Below are 19481 nucleotides of genomic sequence, written 5' to 3' on the forward strand. Positions count from 1 at the left end.
GAGGGAATGGAAGTCCCCCAGGTGAAAACAGGGCTGGGGTTCTCCATGCCTGCAGGTGCATGGAATGGAGGTTTGGGAACATCCACGATGCAGTGGGTGAACAGTTGGCTGATGAGCTGGGCTCAAAGGCCTATATTAATTGGGGTTATGTCAGGCTGGCAGCTAGTCACTAGTGGAGTTCTGCAGGGCTCCATTTTCTGGCCAGTTCTTTTTAATGTTTTCATAAATGATTTGGAGTACAAAACTAGAAGCTTGCATATGATACTAAATTTGGAGAAGCTGTTGACTCCTTTGAGTTTACAGAGGCCTTGAATACACAAACGGAATGTGAGATAATCGCCAATGGCATGAAGGTGAACAAGAGCACGCACTGGATTTTGCGCTGGGACAGAGCAACTCTGGCTATATGTATAGGCTAGAGGATGAGAGGCTGAAAACAGCCCTACAGAAGGAATCTGAGGGTTCTGGCTGACAGCAAGTTGGATGTGACCCTGGCAGCCCAAATGGCCAAACATATCCTGGAGTGCATCAGGCCCCTGGAACACACACCCCAGGTCAGTGGTCATGGCCCCAAGCTACCAGAGTTCAAGAAGCACTTGGCAATACTGTCAGACATAGAGTTTGGATTTTGGATAGTTCTATGTGGAGCCAGGAGTTGTACTGGGTGATCGTTGTGAGTCCCTTCCAACTCAGGATATTCTGTGATTCTGTAACCCAGAGGTGTTTGGGGATGAGGTCCTGAGTGGGGAAGGCAATGAGCAGTCAGAGGCTGGTGTGTAATACATGGAGATTTTGCTGTGCAGCTGACTTGCTGGAGCAGGAAGGTTGCCCTTTTCTTCACTCGCTTTTCAAAGAGGGACGGTGGGAAAATGGTGGTACAGTCCAGTTCTGCGATGTATACTCTATTTTAAAAATGAATTATAACTCTGTCAGAGGATCTGTTTTGCTTACACTGCAGTTTAAACACTTTCTAAAAGCCTTGAGCATTACTAATTACTGTGCTAAGGAAGCTTCCACCTTGCAGTCAGGGCTGTACAGGGTTTAACACGAGGCCTTGCATGTTTCTTGTTGTTTAGCAAGAACTATGACTTGAAAGATGACCTGTACTACTACAGATTTTCACAGTATTTTTATTATTGGAGGAGTGAGCTGCAAAAAGGGAGGTCACTGAAGTGGCATGTCATGCATAGCCTTGTTGACTGTGTTCAGCAGTATGTTCCATTACATGTGGTAAGGAAGGAAAATGCAAATAAAATGTCTGAGCCCTGGGAAGGGCTCTGAGCAGCCTGAATGGGAGGGGACAGGCTGCAGCTGCTAGCTGGAGAGCATCCAGATCAAACACAGGTCTCTTCTACTTGCATAGGGAGAGGACAATCTGCCTTTTAACTTTCTGATTGTTCATACAAATTCATGGTGCCTTCTTACCAGCTGTTGACATAAAGGAGTGGGGAGACCCTGCCTGCTGAGGAGACCCTGCATAAAATTAATTGAACTTGGCACCTTGCCGCAGAGAAGCCAAAAAGGCACCAACTGCGCATTCAGCTCTCTCTCCACTCCCCACTGAGGTCCCTTTGCACCAGGCTGGTACAGGGGCCCAGCAGCTGTCACGCCTCTGCACGGCATACTGACTTCTGTAAGGAGAGGAAAGATGTCAGGGATTTTGTTTGTGTGACCTGTCCCTGCTGTGCAGATCAGACTCAATGTGTGGTACAGAAATGCAGGTGAGATGATGCAAATCAGCATACAGACACATGCAAGCACTTTCCTTAGGTTTAGTTACAAGAGGAAATTTATTTTTCAGGACGTATGCTGATTTCTGCTGACTATTACACATGCCTGCTGACAGCGGGCTTTCAGCTCCTTGTGACAGGCATCAACCCCTATCCATTGTAGCAGCAGGGTTTTCATTCACTCCTCTGCTTTGGGCTACTACTTCAATATTTTTGTCTTGGCACCCACCTGATTACACTCCCTGGTGGTGATTGCTTTGCATCTTGCAAGCTGTCTTGCCACCATTCTGTAGATTACAAGGCAAGCAGCAGGAGTTCAGCCTGGTTCCCATTGCAGCTGTAGAATGGCACATCCTCTCAAATTATTTGGTGTGGGTATATTCTTAGAAGAACAGTGTTCTGAGGTTTTCTAAGATCTGAAGATAAATTGTACGTAGTAGAATTTTATTACTTGTACGTTTAGAATATTTTGTGGGATATCAAGGTTTAGGCCCATGTGATTCTAGTACCAGCTTAAAGGGAACAATCAAAACTGGAAGCTCCACAGGCCAGATTGGGCAGCCTAATTTAGCGGGTGGCAACAGGGAATTTGGAACTTGATGGTCCTTAAGGTCCTTTCCAACTCAAGCCATTCTATGACTCCGTGGAAATCTTGGCTATCATTTAGAGAAATACTTCTAGCTACAGCAGTTGAACCAGCAGCTGTGCTCGGGTCTGAACAGGCATTTCTGAGCTTGTTTAGTAGATGCAATTATTCATGTGGTGCTGCATCTGCACAGAACAACAAAAAATGATTGTGCAAAATTGCTGGGACCCAGGTTAATTTGTAAAAATAAATAATTCTGAATTAGAAAAGAAGAAGATCCTCCTGTCCCTGGAGGTGTACAAGGCCAGATTGGATGGGGCCCTGGGCAACCTGGTCTAGTATTAAATGTGGAGGTTGGTGGCCCTGCGTGTTGCAGGGGGGTTGGAGATTCATGATCCTTGAGGTCTCTTCCAACCTGGGCCATTCTGTGATTCTATTGTGACTGAAGTTTAGGCATCATATTGCTTATTGACTTCAAGCCATAGCCTCAAGAATTGCAGGCTGTCCCCTGCTCCTCTGTGAGGTGCTCATGTGAAGAGCCTTGGTTCCATCATTACATGTTGCTTTCCCATCCCCTGAAGGTAGGGATCCTGCACCCCACTGGTGCTTCATGTCATTCCAAAAGCCAAGGACTTCCCACATCTGGTCCTGACATTTTGCTCTATATTGGCCACAAAATTTGTGAATATAAACAAATATATAGACATAATAAACAAGGCCATTAAACTTCATACATTTATTTTGACTGATTGATCTTTGATTTCTGGAGTCACACTGTTTCATGTCACACATCTGTTTTTAAAAAGCAACATTCTAATGCTGGTGGCTACAAAGAAGTATTTGAGAACTAAAACTCATTAACATAAAAAAAAATTGAAGACAAATTTCCTTGGAATTCATAATTGTTTAAAAAAAAAAAAAAGAAAAAAGAAAACAAACAGTTTTATTTCTAAAGCAGTCTGACAAGGAAATGATTCATTAATTTTGAATGCTAATGGCTGGCAAATACTGTTGAAAAGCTGGGTGTGCACTGCAATGAATCAGACATGGCTGAGTTTAATAGAGATCAAATGATATTTATATACTTGCATACTTATTTGACATATATTATACCTATATTTTTATGTATATATTTGTATATGATGTAGATGTTTAATACTATCAGAATACATTTAGAGATGCTAAGGAAAACTGCTGTGGATTTGGGTTTTATTGTAGGAAATGCTGCTTTTAGGCCACTGAGAAGCTCTTCAGCTAGCAAAGAATGTGGGGCATCCTCATAATGTTTAAACAAAGTTGTAAAATACTATGCAACAGAGGTAAAGATGGAGAAGGAGTTAGTCTTGTACCTACATTTCTAAGGGCAGCTAAATCATGAGACATCTCCTTGCCTGTGACTGTGTTTAGTCCAAGGCATGTACTTATACAGATCGGTTTCTGCTGTCTTTGAGCACTGCTTTTTAAAATTCTTTTTATAGTTTGCACATGCTTTTACCTTATACCTTGCAAGCACATGGAGCCTCAAACACATGTAAGCTAAAACTTCTTCAAGTTTTCCTTATTTTTCATCATTTTTCTTCAAAATAGCAGTAGAAAAAACCACAAGGAAATTCCATCGTATGAAGTCTTTACTTCAACCCATTTGCTGTTTCCTGATATAGTTGGTGAAGAACTACTACGAAGCATCTGATCACATCAAAGTGTGTTTTCCAGCAATATTCATGCAAAAAAATCTGCACAGAAAGAAACGTGCCTGATTTTTGTGCTAAGATTAACAGTGTGGAGTATCAGCCTTTTCACAATAAAAGTCTCTTTTGCATTTTTCCCACGTTTTCCTACATTTCTTTGAAATGAAGAAAGCCATGCTTCTGAAAAAATTGAGACCCGACAGATACTGTACTGAAATGTTCGTGATAAGTGTTGTTTGAAGCAGTAAGTACTGGGGTGTCAATGGGGTATGTACTGTATATTACAAGTTACACAGACAAGTTTATCCTTAATTTTAGAGTAAATTTTGTAGTGTAGACACACTGTACTAAGCAATTCGTGGAAAATTCATTCTTCTGACTGATGGACTTAATACTCCCTTTTTCCTACTATTTGGAACAGGATGTTGGCTGAGGGCCCCAAGAATCTGCCAACATACAAAGACTAAATCAAGCACAATGCTGATAAGATATAGAGACCCTGGAGGGATCTCCACTGTGGTAAGTCTGACAGAATAAGAACAGAATTTTTTTATTTTTTATTTTTTTTTTAAATCAGATGCTCCTAAGGCGTGAGGTAGGGAGCTAAACAGATATTGTTCCACCAGGGGTTCCTAGACAAAGGACTTGAGTGTGCAGCACTTGCAATCAGTTCTGCTCGAGAATGGTCATGGTAGAGATGCCGTACGTACAGCATTATATTAAAAGTAGGTTTCATTATTTATTGTGTCAATAGAGTGGTAAGGAAAAAATAAGATGAATGCAAATAGAAGCTCAGTGAATTGCTCCTATTCTGCTGCTGCTACTGGAAGAGAGGTGGCTGAAGGATAACACAGATGGCACAGCAGCCTGTCAGTTACCTTTCTTCATTAACTTAGACTGCAATAAAACACAGCTTTTTAAAACATAGTCCAAGTAGCCAGAGCCTCTCTGCGGAAATTAATTTCCTCTGGAAGCTAGTTTCACGTAACTCTTCACCTACTTCACTGAACATTATTCAGCCCTGTCAGTAGTGACAGAAGTGCTCGACAGAGCTACCGAAAACTAGGTCATGTGGTGGATAAAACATAGCACGCTTCCCTGTGTTGCTTTTAGCATGGACCTCCTGAGATTGCAGTAAATAATAGATACCTACAGGCCAGTCTGGGCGTTTGATGCAGTGTTGCAGAACACATCTTTGGTCCATGAGGGAAGGAGGCCCTTTAATGATCTAAGCCTATGAGGTAGGCTGTTAGGTTTTTTTTTTTTTTTCATAGGGAAACTGCTGGCTACCTGTTTCTCTAACTCTAAGCTGCTACCATGCTGGCTATTTTGTGATTACATGTAGGTGTTCACTCTTGGACAACTCAATTTCTACCCTTACGGGTCTGCTTCCCAGCTTAGGGGCTTACTTGAGGGCTTTGCTGATGTGGTGGTAGTAGCTGTTGGTTGTCAATGCCTCACTGATCTCCCTGGCAAAAGGAACAGTCCTATGGTGAGGACATTGCTCTGTGGTAAGCACCCAGCTATGTGTGCTTACAGGAGGGATGGCTGGCTGTGAGAGCAATGATTGCTGCCAGAACAGCCATTCCATGTCTCTCCCATTCAGGAAGACTGTAGACTGTGTGAAAGTTAATGGCTTTAAAAACTCTTTATTAAAAGTGCAAAGCATTGTTGTTAAAGGCTTTTAAAATGTAATGTACTTACTTCAAAAGTAACTTGCAAAGAATGAAATGAAAACTGTGTACTGTGTTTGTGTTTTATAATTTTCTGTTCCTTCCCCTTTACCTCCCCTCTTTTCCTTTCTCCTTTTCATTCTTTCCTAGAAGGGCTTTGAGTTTTCCCAGTTATTGTTTAATGTCTTGCTATCCAGCTTCTAAATGTTGGATTTAAGTGCTTAGCCTTTCAGTAGGAGAACCAAGGCATTAACTCATTAACATAGATATCCTTCATGCTGAATGTTTGTTAATGATTGATGTTAATGAACTGTTAAAAAGAGTAAAGTATCTTCTCTACTGAAGTACTCATACTGCAATTTTCCTCCAGAAAAATGTTTTTGGACAATTTCATCCACGTTCTTCTCATTTCTCCCAGGGTTTACTCCTATGAATTTTCACCCTTCCTGCCTCGCCACTCCACTTGATGCCTTTGTAGTGACAAGAGGCACCATATCCATGATTCCAAAGGTGAAGTTGTGCATTGTATCTGAGTATTACAGGTGCCAAAGGAGAGTGATTCCCCTGCAGCTTGTCCTCCCTACCCCTTCCTTTGCTCTCAGCTGGGCAGTCTTGTGCTGGCTCTGTGGCTTGTAAAACTTTTTACTGCATGAACTTTGGTTCTATCCTGGCAGAAAATTCAGTTTCACTTTCAGAGATAATCTGCTGCTGAATTACTGGTTTGTATCAATTCTGAGAAGCTCCCAACAAGCGGTGGAGCTGGTGCAGTGTAAGCAAGAGCACATGTGCAAGAGTGGTACAGGGGGTGTAGGATACAGCAGTGGCAGTGAGATGTTGGATGGACTCAGCTGACCCATGCTGTTTCTCCATTGGGGCTGAGTCACCCATCACTTGAGCCATAGTAACTCACCACATGTGAACTCTCAGAAAAGTAGGTGTGCTCGCATAGAAACACTTTACTGAAGGCTCGGCCAAGACAAATGGTCTTGCTGTCTCTTAAGCTGTATTTCACCAGGATGAGGGATGCTCTAACAGTAATTGCTCTCTTGCAGTGGTGTATCTGCTTGGTGTGGATGGGAGTATGCCTTCGGGGGATTTCTGCATGAAAACAGGAATGTGCATTTATCCCTCAAGCTATCGTTCAGAAAAAAATCATTTTGTCTGTCTCCCAGACTTTGAGATTTTTGATAATGATTGCTTCATGCTTAGCTTTGAGGTAACAATATTTAGAGAAAACATGAAAAGAACTACCTACAATGAAAGAGGAAGGCTGCATTTACTAATTCAAATGGTAGAGGTCTGCACAGATGTGAAAGGTAGCACTAGTGGATAAGATCACAGTAATCTTGCCCTGCTATCAGCATTTCATCCCCATTGCCTAGCTGTTATATCCAGGTGTCTCTGAATTCCCTCAGTACAAGCAAGCAAAGAAACAAATCCACACAGGAAAATGAAGTGGATATGCCTCCCGTGAAACAGCACCTTTGTTAGATTTCCATCTTGGTTGGTGCTACACACAAAAGGAAAAAAGCAGGAAGAAACTTAGCAGTAAAATAGAGAGCCCCTGCAGTCTGAGCAGCGTGAACATTATGTTGGTGGATGGGCACTGCTGCCTTTAATAGGTTATCTTTTTCCATTAGAGAACTGTTTAAATTTTTAAGTGGTGCAGAAGATCATAAGGGCTTTTACCGTGTGGGTTCTGATTTTCATGTGGGTTTAGAATGTGTGGGAGACACTAATGCATTAAGAACTACTCATGAATCTCCTCTATTTCCAGTCTTTCCCCTGGGAAGTATTGATGGTCATTTCATCTTTCTTATGTGACTTTTAAGATCCTCAGAAAAAAAAAAGGAAATGATTTTCTGGTTACTTCCCAGTGGGATATCTTACAAAGAAATATGAGGGCTGGAAATGAGAAGTAGAACATAAATTCCAAGTGGCTTAGATTCAACTAAACTCACAGTCAGGTTCCTCAACATTTATTTTGATTATAAGTCCCAAATAAAGTTAAAGCACTGGAAAAGAAAAGGTAGCAGAAGTAAATGACAATTTTTATAGCAGAATTTGAATTTAAAGTGATTAAATAATTGTGCTGATGCACAATATATCCAGCAATATGTCTTTCTTCCAGATGGGAAGTGGAGAACCTGCATTTATTAGATATGGGACTAATAAAAGGTCTTTTTTTTCCCCTACCATGTAGACTTTATGTCCATCAGAGTGTTTCATGTGCTTTTTCTTCTAATCACAATGATGAATATTCCAAAATTTCTTCCCTTTGGTATTTCACAGTTAAAATAATTTCTAGTCTGCTTGAAGACTTGTAGATATGAAGAAAGGCTGAGTCGTATAGAGAAAATGTATTTCACTTTGAGAGCTGATGCGTAAATGCCTTGAAATTTAAGGTATTTTCAGGTGCAGAGAACAACACAGAGAAGCACACAGACCTGAGAAAGTTAAGCAACTAACCTATTGGAGCAATTGCTTGGAAGTGAGTGGAATTATTTCCCTAGAGAGAATTTGGTCTTAGGAGTCAAATTGTCACTGAACAAGAACCCAAATGAAGGGCAGCAAATTGATTTTGCTTCCTGTGTCTTTCTTCAATATTTCCCCTAATTAAAAAGCGAAGAAGGATGTGATAAATTCAGCTTTTATTTCCCCCTCACTGTTACACTCTTTCCTGAATCAACTTTTCTTTGTATCCATTTTATTGGCAAGGCTGGGAGGTGAAATGAAGGCCCTTTGGTAAAGTTTCCAAAAATGAGCACCTACATTCAGTATAACTGTGGAAAAGCAATGTTTTTACAGACAGTGAACATCTTCATCTCTGCCTACGTTTGGGAAAAGTTGTATTCACTCTCTGTGAGAAGGAGGTCACTTGCACAGAGATGTGATGCTTTTCTGATCTGTGTGACCTAGTCAAACACAAACAGGAGTTGTGGAGGGGAGGAAAGTGAGAAGTGACAAAAAAAGAAAAAAATAATCTGTAGTTCAGGTCTTTTCTTGACACAATTTTGCATATGTCTTTTGCAGTCATCTGTTTCCTTTCCTCTTAATGCACATGTAAAGACTACATGTTTCTTCCTGCTTTTTGAGCTGCCTTGCACAACCTTCCTTTGCTGCTCCTAACTGCTCCAAGCACTGTGCACAATACTTCCTTTTTTGGTTTCTCATTTTCCCATATCTGACAGAGATGTTTCTTGCTAGGTTCCTTCTCCTTGTTATTCATTTGTTAAATGAATACTTTCTCCCAGTGTTTCTTTTTAAATTTTTTTTGACCCAGAAGATGAATGACAGGGTGTACAAAACCAATCCAAGTAATGCTTGCATGTTTGGATAAAGGAAAACAAGGTTCCAGCTCTAGGGAAAGCTCAGTGTTTATGCTGTGTAATTTATGTTTAATGCAGCAGCAGAATCTTTTTTCATGTCTGGCTCTTCAAAGATGTAACTTATGTGACATGTTTTGCAGCTTCTTTTGTGCGTGAGAGAGTAAAGGACACTGGCTCGTTTGAGATCCCTAGACATGTTAAAAAAATGTGGAAGAAAAAAGTACAAGGAAACACACTCACGGAACTGCTGAGGTGACGTAACCAGGTATCTTTTGATGTGTATCCTTTGTTTTCTCTTCCATCTCCTCAAGTTTAAACAAACTAATGCTATAAAGGATTAGAGCTGTAATGTTTCTACGCCATCTTTTGGAGTCTGAGGTTTTTCTCATGGGCTACTATTTAGGCTGTAGTGAGCTTTGAGGGTTGGTAGAGTCAAAGGAAGCAACTATGTTGTATTTACACATGAAATGCTAGAAAGTTGTGCCTATTCCTCAGTGGAAACATTCCATTCTTACCTTTAGTCAGAAGGAAATCCCTTCAGTCAATCATATGGTCCTTTAAACCTTCTTGGAAATTGGATGTTTGACTTAGACTTGCTGAGACCTCACAACATTTCCACTTTCTTGGTGGGGTCAGAGGAGCTGATACTGGAGGGAAGTTGGCCTCAACATGGTTCCTGAGTAGGATGCCAAAACCATACAGCTTTGTGTGATGGCATATGGAGCTGAATGCTTACTTGAGGAGCACAGAGATGCTAGATCAGACAGCGTTTGGGCTGAGGCAGCTGGGTTTGAAAGCTTATTTTAGCCTGTGTGTTATTATATGATGGGCTTTGGGTGTTTGTTTAAGTCTGATATGACTGGCAAACAAATGTGTATCCTTTGTGTGTGGAAGACCTGGGGACAAGCCCTGATCTTTACCCCAGCTCAGCTGTGCTGGGGCGGTAGGTACAGAGCAGTCCTGATTTCCCCAGGCTTACTTCAAAGCTGACTGCTCACTGCCAAAACCAGTGCATTTGGCCAGTAGTTTCCCTCTGAATTGCTTCCATGCCCATTGTGCAAACAGGATAAGAAGCTAGGATACCTGTTTGTTGCCTGTTGTTGGTTAACGTCTTTTATAAAACACCTCAAGACGTCATCAGGTCCAATCCCCCTGCCAAAGCAGATACCCTGTAATAGGTCACACAGGTAGGCATTCAGACAGGTCTTGAATATCTCCATAGAAGGAGACTCAACAGCCTCTCTGGGCAGCTTGTTCCATTGCTCTGTCCCCTATAAAGTAAAGATGTTCTTCCACATATTAGTATGGAAATTCCTACGTTCAAGTTTCATGCCATTACTCCTTGTCCTATCACTGTGCACCACCGAGAAGAGCCTGGCCTCATCTATTTGCCCCCCACCTCTCTTTAGATATTTCTTAGCATTTATCAGATCCCTTTCTCAGTCTTCTTTTCCCCAGGCTGAACAGACCCAAGTTACTCAACCTTTCCTCATATAGGAGATGCTCCAGGCCCATTCAGAGCATCTCTGCTTACAGCAACGATCGTTTGGCCCACAGTCCCTCCATGAAGCCTTTGCATTCCAATGTGACTTTCTTGCAGTAATATCTTACTATGGCTAATGGTTCACAGGAATAAAACTGGGCCCGTTTGTGTCCTTCATCTCATACTGTTGAGTTTATTGTGGGTAGAGATTGTCTTATGTGTAAATGGTTTGTCCTATGGAGTCTGAATGCTTCTCTATAATTATAGAATCTGACATCGATGACTTAATATATTTAAACTTTCCCACAGGGAAATCTTGGAACTGAAAACTTCTCTTCCTGCAAATGCATAGCATGGTACCTGCCATCACAGACTCCCTAACCGGGGAAGAGCCGTTCATTCCTTGTTTCAACTATTCTAGAAGAAACTTGAAAAGTGTCAATGAGTTCTAACCATAACGTACTTGTGTGTCTGCTGTGGAAAAGGCTGGTCCCTGCAACTGGCTTTTAAAGGCCTAACTTACTCTGATCTGACCTTCCAAGTTATTTGCAAGCACAGCCTGACATTTGGATAATTAAGTACATAATTTATGGCTGAAAAGGGAAGACAGGTGGAAAAAAAAATAGATACAAGGGAAAAAAAATTTCCTCATATCTGACCCAAGATGTAGCTAGGTCATGCTAATGGGGGTCCTTGTATTTCTTCTCTGACTTTGGTAAACCATCCCTGAGTAAGGCTATAAAATTTGTACAGGTAAGTCTCAACTCTGAGGAATGACAAGTATGAACAATCTCTAATGAAGTGAGTTGGTACTGTTGTAGTTAGCCTGCTTCAGGATACTCACAAAGGGATCCCCGCTATCCTTTCTTCTACATGAAGATATTGCTTGTATTAAATATGGGTGGAAGTATTTTCTTTGTGGTTAGAGCTGTGGTTATATTATAGCAAGATACCCATGCAGTTCCTGTGAAACCACTGGCCTATCTGACTGAAACAATATCCGCTGGGATGAATAATGAGAACGATCTGAATCTGAAACGGCTTGACAGGCCTTCCTTTATTGCTCATGGCGTAAGCACGCAAGTAGGATCGAGAGGGATCATTTTAGCATGCAGTGGGTGCAAAATAGCACAAGGAATCACCTCAGTCATGAGAACCTGAATGTCTGGAGAGAGCTCTCCTTTTGCAGAAAGCCATACATTACAGATGTTTCTACTTTTTCTGTAGATTCCACAGACATATGCATGCAAAGACTAAATAAGTCCCTGATATAGCTCTACAGGATGAGAGGATGAGAGGGTACTTTGAAAAAATCTGAGTCTCATATTGGCTCATGGCTAATGGACAACTCTAACACTCGGCTACAGGTTGTATACACAGGAATACTCATGCTATTACTTTTTTTTTATCTGAATGGTAAAACTCCCTAATGCAGAAGGCTCTCAGACCAGCTGTATAACATACTGCAAACTGTTGAAGAGAGAAAACTAGGATCTTGTTTTCTATGGTGCTTGTAGTTTCACTCCTTGCTTGGGTACATTTAGTGCCTTTTTGAGCCAGTTTTTCCAAACAATCATGTCTATTGCGTAAGAAGGTGTAGAGGCTTATTTAATCATCTGGGCAGTTTCTGTCAACAGCTCAGAAGCATATTTTTGTCACCACTTTCTATACAGAAGCTATATACATTTTTTTTCTGATACATTTCCAGCAAGGAGATCTAAGATAATTTTGTTTTAGATGGTATAAATAGCCCATAAAGTCCAATGCTCTGTTTCGTTCCATACAGCTTTAGTTTGCTGCTATTTCTTGTTTCTAGAGGTGCAACTGTTTTCCTTTTCTGTGTGATCTGTGTGATTTGCCAATGTGGTTTGTGTTTTCTCACTAGGAATCATTTCAAGCTAGACACAAATGGACAAAAAATGAGTTGGTTTAGGAGCATGGGGTTCCCTGACGCTCTAGAGGCAAAAGTTGTTCCTGCCATTCATAAGTGAATGTTTTGTAACTGGTTTGAAATCTGCTCCTTCTTGGCCTGCCCGTCCATGAGGGCTAAAATGGACAGAAAAAGTAACAAGAAACAACCTTTTTGGTAATAGCTATTAAAAATACAGTTTTTTCCTTTACCCACTGCATTTTAATTTTTATGCAAAAACAAACAAACAAACAAAAAACCCACATATTTTATACACACACACATACATATATATATGTATATAATACATATGTAGTCTTTATAGGGCCTGAGCACTTGCTGAATCATGAACAAAGATGATCTTGTCAAATGAAGATCAGGTTGTAGCTTTTCAGAGAGCCGTTTGTTTTGCAGGGACACTGTGTATCCTGTCCTCACCTGAAAGCTATTTTGAAACATTCTGGTCTGGAGAAAATACAACAGTTTCTCTCTTCTCTTTTGCGGATGTTTTTCACTTGGATTTCTCATCATTTGAAAAACATGCAACCAGTTGAATGGTACTGAATGTTTTTTAGCCTTGAGAACTGAAAACACTTTCTGCAATTGATGGTTTGTTTTAAGACCACAGGAAACTACATGTCACTACCCATTAATGAGCACTTTGCTAGCTGTTTGCAATCTTAAAAAAAACATGATGAAGCAGAAAACTCTGCCATCAACAGTCTGCTATTTCATCCCTCAGTCAAACTAATACTGAACTAACTCTCCACACAAAACACCGTTTTCATTATCTATGCTCGCTATTTTTTCCCCTCATTAGAACTGCCAAAATAAGGAAAAAATGAGCTAAATGTACAGTGAGCTTACTCTAACTCAGGAGCAGAGAGGCTCTTAATTCTTCCCAATGAAGGTGGGACTGTGGCCAAGCTGTGGACCCTTTTTGGTACAGGAAGCAAATCTGCAGTGTGGGTTGGGCTATTTGTCCTGGCTCATGTGGGCACAAACTAGAGGAGTGGGCAGAAGGGCAGAGACACTGACCCATGTTTACAATCCCAGTGTGCAAATAACATGGCAGCACTCACCTCTGCCCAAGGGGCATGTCTGGCTGCAACAGCAATATAAATAATTTAGCAATGAGATTTATGGGCTTCTTTTCAGTGGTGTCTTAGGCTGTATTCGGTCACAAGCACCAAGATAATTGCCTTGAACTCATGTGCTAATATTGTATTAATGTGCAAGAGCAAAGCCCTCATTTTTAGATCACTGTTTAAAAAGTCTCTCTTCTCTTGAAAAATCATTGTGAAAGACTATTTTTTCTCTCCTCCCCCCCCCCCTTTTTGTGTGTGTTTGTGTGTGGTAACTTTTCAAAGGCACAGTTGAATATCCTCTATAGGTTGAATTGGCGTCTGTTAGAAGTCAAGGCTCCTTGTAAAAGCTCCCTGTTTTGCTCATTCTTGCAGTAATCAATCCAATGTGTCAGATTTGGTACCTACACTTCATATAGTGGAAAATTTAGCAATTGCTTTATAAGTGGAAAATAATGGACTCATTGCTTGCAGATAACCTATTTCTTTTCAAAAATTGGGAAAATTCCTTTTTTGTTTATTCGCTGTTCTGAATAATTTATATTTTCCTGTTTCCTACAGCCATTTTCTGACATGCAAATAGCAATTTACTTTTATGTGGGATAAATGCTTCCTGTATGCTTCTCCTTCTATGAAATGGTTTTGGGATGCTTTTGCCCATCTTTACCAGTGGGGCATATTTCAGTCTCCAACACTCGATTCTTTAGAACCTCCAATCACTCCAGAAATACAAATTGATTCTGTCCCTTTGTGACTCGAGGGCATTAAAGTGCACTGCACACAGGTGTCTACCAGTGCCTTATATTTCTGTGGTTCTGATGTGCCAGGCCATTGAATTTACACAGGCCACTATACACTACTATCCCTTCTGCCCCCTCTCTGTCTGATGGCAGGGTCCCTCTCTTTGTTACTTGAGTTGTTCTTCTCTTGTGAGTGACGATCAGGACCCTCAGTAACAGGAGCAATTCCCTTGGTGGTGGTTCTATTTTGTAATTCTCTCACCTGTGCTCGTAGTACAAGATTGGGTTTTTTATGCCACTTCTTCATGTCTTCTGCGTGCTTACGCAACAGCATGAGACATAGATTTCCTACTGACGTTTGCTTGAGCAGGAAGATGTTTGCCTTTAATAGCTGAGATTTTTGATGATACGGGGGAGGAGCAGGGTTCATCACCTTTGTTGAGCACCTTCAGTAAATTCTTCTGATCATTCTGATCTTCATCAGGTGTTTCTGATAGTACCATGGGTTCATCACAATTGATCAGTAGTTGGTTCCTCCAGCATCCCATCTTGCTTCTCCATTTTATACAGTCTTTCTGTTACTTTTGAGATGGCTGAGATGTAAGCATAAGATGGAGCTAACTGTTGTTCAAAGTTTTGAAGCGTAATAATCAGTTTGAAAAGTTGTTCCTTGTATCTTTCAAACGTTGCTGCTAGTGCACTGGTGTACTTTTTGGGTGCTGTTCTTGTGTCTTTCCACCATCTCTCAGCAATCCATTGGCATGGATTGTTAGGAACAAACATGGGGTCGTACAACATTTCCACCACAGCTATTTCATCGAGTGGAAGAGGCAGGTGACCATCGTGGCTGAGCAAGGGCCTGCAGCTTCAACTCTGGGAAACGAAGGAGGAGGCAGGCCAAGGAGAGCGTTCCCCCTCTGATAAAGTAGAACAGAAAACTGACTTCCTCAGACATGGAAAAAGCTCAGTCAATACGTTGCCCCAGTCTTCAGTGGTGGTCAGGCTACCCATGCCTGCCAGGACCCTGACTCACTAGGTGAGGGCGAGAGGGGTGGATTCCATCGCACTGTAGCAGTGCAACAAGCCCCACACCTCCTTGTGAAACTGCATGTATATAAGTCTGTGAGATGGGATGATATGCATCCCAGGATTCTGAGAGAGATGGCCGATGTGGTTGCCACTCTGCATCCCATTTGAGAAATGGTGTCTGTTCCAGTGACTGGAAAAAGGGAAACATCTCTCCCATTTTTAAGAAAGGGAGAAAGGAAGACCCGGGGAAGTACAGGCCGGTTAGCCTCATCCCTGTGCATGGGAAAATCATGGAGCAGATCCTACTAGTCGCCTTGTTAATCCAAAACAAAGAGGTGATCAGAGATGGCCAGCAAGGCTTCACCAAGGGCAGATCTTGCCTGACTGTTCTGGTGGCCTTCTATGATGGAGTGATGGCATCAGTGGATGGGGGAAGGGCAACGGATGTCATCTTGGTGGACTTCTGCAAAGCCTTTGACATGGTCCCTCAGCATGTCCTTCACTCTAAATTGGAGAGGTATGGATTTGAAGGATGGACCATTTTGGGTGACATCAAGCTACTCTAATAACAGTGTCCCTATATTTTTCAAGCAGTGTAGAGTGATATTTATTACAACAAATTAAGATGAAATGAATGCACATAGAAGCATTTCATCTGATGTATAGTGAATATTTTCAGTTTTATCCCAGTGTGCTGTTACCAGAAGATTGTAATGGTTTTATCAAAAATTCAGAAGTACTTTCTAGGGTTGCCAGCATTTTCCTGGGGAGAGAGGCCAGTGCACCAAGAAAGTGAGAGAAACCTGCTCGTCTCTGAGCTTAGCTATATGTGTGGGGATAAGTTGTGACATGTTATGTATGGACATATGTTATGTCCTTAAAAGCTGATGGGGATAAGACTGACAACACATATGGCCTGGGTATGGAAGCTTAACCTAAATCCAGCTACATTTGTTCCCATCCCTTGTATGTCAGGGCATGTATGCAATTCCTTGTGTCCCTTGTGTATTGCCATGCTTCTACATGACTAATATATTCAATATTTAACACTCATAGCTTTCTATGAGTATTTTGTGAATTTCTGAAAAGCACTCTCTGGTGTGGGTCTCCCCTGCGTTCTTGTCAAATGGGATGAAGCAGGCCTCGGGTGGCATGGTCTGGAGGGTGGGTGTCCAGCTGCAGCACAGCAGACTGGGGGATCGGCAGCGAGGAGGGCTGCTGCAGCTCTTTGTGCAGCTTCTGCTCGTAGGCTTGGCAGTGTCTCGCTCCGACAGTGAGATTAAGACAATGCTTCAAGTTTAGTCTGACCAGTTTATTACAAATCCTAGTTGCTCAGAGAGATGGGGAGTGGGAGGATGGCAACTATTTTGAATTAGGGTGATGGGAAAGGGAAAGCTGGCGATAGGAAAGATAGGAAAGAAGCAGGAATTACGTAAAGCACAGATGGTCACAACCAAGATCCCAGCAGCATCACAAGGCACCATTCCGAACGTCTGAGGCAAAAGTGCAGAGGGAGAGCAGCAGCAGAGTGGCCAGCCTTAGGCAACAAGCAGGTCCAGTGACTACAAGTCCAGGAGGAAGAGGCAGGTCTCAGGTAGCAGGCCCAGGAGGGTCTGTCAGCAGGCAGGCATCACATTGTGAAGCATCTGATGTCAGACACCTACCCTCTTGGTTGTTGGTCCCTTTTTTATCCTTCTGCCAAGGTGGCATTCCTGGGTGCTTGGGTAAGAATTGGGTTGTGAGTACCCCGAGATGGCTGTCTCCCACAAGATAAGCCCACACAAAAGACTGCTTCCAGCCATTAAGCTGCTGCTTATCTCTCACTCTCTCATTGCCCCTGTCCTGCAAATCTTCAGACAAAAGATTTTGCCTACTTTGACCAGGAGCTGCAGTGCAAAGTGGGCTCTGCTTTCTTCATCACCTTCCTTGGTACCATGACCATAGCTTGGGTATTTTTAATCTCAAAGGGGTCATCCATTGTCAGGAATGACCTCTTTCTCCTTCTCCCCCTCCACCCCCTCCCTCCCCCCCCACACACACTTCCAAATGTTTTGTTTCACACTTACATTTCCCTGGCAGTTTCTCGCACTCAACCTGTTTCTACAGCAGAGGTTCTGGCTGGAAGCTCTCCTCTTTGCCTGTGTTCAGGCTGTCTGTATTGCAGCTTTCTTTAGTCTTGTGCTGTTGGGCAGCCAAACTCAGGGCTGGAGCACAGCTTGGCTGAGCCTGCTTTTCCCGTTTGCATTGGTGGCTGAAAGGGTTTTCCAGTGCAGAGACACTGGGAATGTGGGCAAGCCTCTGCACCTCTTCTTTGCCTTTGGTATAAAGTCATCCTGCAATTTGTCTGCAAACTCTCACCTTGGCTGCCATTGTTTTGCCCTCTCTCACCATAGTGTCTATGCTTCCTGTCCAGAGGTGGACATGGATGTTGGCTGACACATTCTGGTGGCTGATCTTCTGCGTTTTTGTATACGGAATGTCTCTTTAAATCGCATTTCTCTTTGGAGCGATCTTCTCCCCCTGGAGTTTCAAGGAAGTGATGCTTCCAGGTTGTTTTCCTGACTAGCAAAGTTACATCTGCCATTAGCATTTGGTTTTGCGATGGCATCTTCCAGAGCAACAGTCCTTGGCTTCTTTTTACTGCTTCTTTTCAGGCTTTCCCAGCCTGCCTGACTGTATCTGCAGAGCTCGGACGCTTCCAAGGCTCAGCCACATGATGCATAAGCACAGCTCGTTGATGTTGTCCTGCAGTGTGCCGAAAGTTGGAACAGTGCTGCCAGCATGATAAGCAGTCTCTTTCAGGGGGAAGCCTGGTGCTGGCACAGGCTGGGGAATCACTCTCTCTATGTGCTTTGTTGGGCAGATGAGTCTTCTGTCCTAAAGCCAAACATTACCAAATGTAGGGGCTTTCTGACAGTCTCTGTGCTGAGACCTATGTTGTACCTTGTGCTTTGTAGCCTATGTGCCACTCGCAGCAGCAGCAAAGCTGGCTTTTGGTCACCTCTCTTCCATTGTAGAGCCTTGCAACAGCAGGAACACTGGGAAGAGGAGTTTGTTGCCTTTGGTGGGCTAGATGCTGTTTCCGGTACCCTGGCATGACTTCAGGATGTTGTCACCAGTGGCTACCAGGTGCATCATCCCACCCATCTCTAACTGCCCTAACTGCTCCTGACTTTTCTAGCCTGAGTAACAGTTTTGTGTCAGAGTTTACAACGTAAAAAGAAACAATGGCAATAGGTTGCCCCTCCTTGCCAAGTAAATGATGAGATCTCTCTCCGGTTTGGATTTGTTTATCTTTTTTTTTTTTTTTTTTTGTAATTTACTGGTGGTTCAGTGCAACGTCCCATAGCCCACCTCTGCCTAACAGGAGACTTATAATTTCCTTGGTAAAATTGCTTCCCATTGAATTTTAGTTATTTTTCTGTTTAGCTATTTTCCTGTGGTTTGTATGAAACAAAGTCCATGTGTGGATGCGTTCACTAAAAAAAAGAAAAAAAATTCCAAGTAATAACAAATGGATCTTCATCAGGTATTTCTGACTGCACCATGGGTTCATCCCAATTAGTCAGTACAGATGATTCCTGCTGCATCCCTACTTCTTCTCCATCTTATCTAGTCTTTCTAGATATCTAGATATCTGGTCTTTCTTGGTAGATGAAAAAGTTAATATGAGCCATCAGTGTTCATTTGCTTTCCCAACTGCAAGAGGTATTCTGAGATCCATCAGAAGCAGGGTGCCCAGTGGGGACGGAGATGATTGTCCCACTCTGCTTTGCCCTTGTGACTCCCCATCTGGAGTACTGCATCCAGATCTGCGGCCGCCAATACAAGAAAGACAGAGAGATGCTGTTAGACAGAGTTCAGAAGAGGGTCACAAAGATTATCAGAGGGCTGGAGCACCTCCCCTACAAAGATAGGCTGAGCAAGCCTGCAAGCCTGGCTTGTTCAGCCTGGAGAAGTGGGTCGACCTCATTGCAGCCTTCCAGTACCTAAAGGGAGCCTACAAACAAGAGAGGAGTCAACTCTTTACAAGGGTAGATAATGGCAGGACAAGAGGAAACAGTTTTATATTAAAAGAGGGAAGACTTAGCTTCGATATAAGGGGAGGTTCTTTATCAAGAGAGTGGTGAGGTGCTGGAACAGGCTGCCCACAGAGGTTGAGGATGCCCCATCCCTGGAGGTGTTCAAAGCCAGGTTGGATGGGGCCCAGGGAAGCCTCGTCTAGTATC

The 19481-nt window shown here is 42.5% G+C and overlaps 1 protein-coding gene across 3 annotated transcripts in view; it reads left to right on the top strand.

The window, feature by feature from the left end:
- F13A1 (coagulation factor XIII A chain) overlaps positions 1-19481 on the top strand; it is a 191720-nt gene that overhangs the window by 64217 nt on the left and 108022 nt on the right. For all 3 annotated transcript variants that reach the window (XM_085220261.1, XM_010708396.4, XM_085220262.1), the window contains exons 2-4: positions 4426-4523; positions 6096-6187; positions 9147-9271. The gene's annotated coding sequence lies outside the window, so the exon portion shown is untranslated. The remainder of the gene's footprint in view (positions 1-4425; positions 4524-6095; positions 6188-9146; positions 9272-19481) is intronic.

The sequence above is a fragment of the Meleagris gallopavo genome, chromosome 3 (genome assembly GCF_905368555.1).
Source record: "Meleagris gallopavo chromosome 3, MGAL_WU_HG_1.1, whole genome shotgun sequence".
Lineage (NCBI taxonomy): Eukaryota > Metazoa > Chordata > Aves > Galliformes > Phasianidae > Meleagris > Meleagris gallopavo.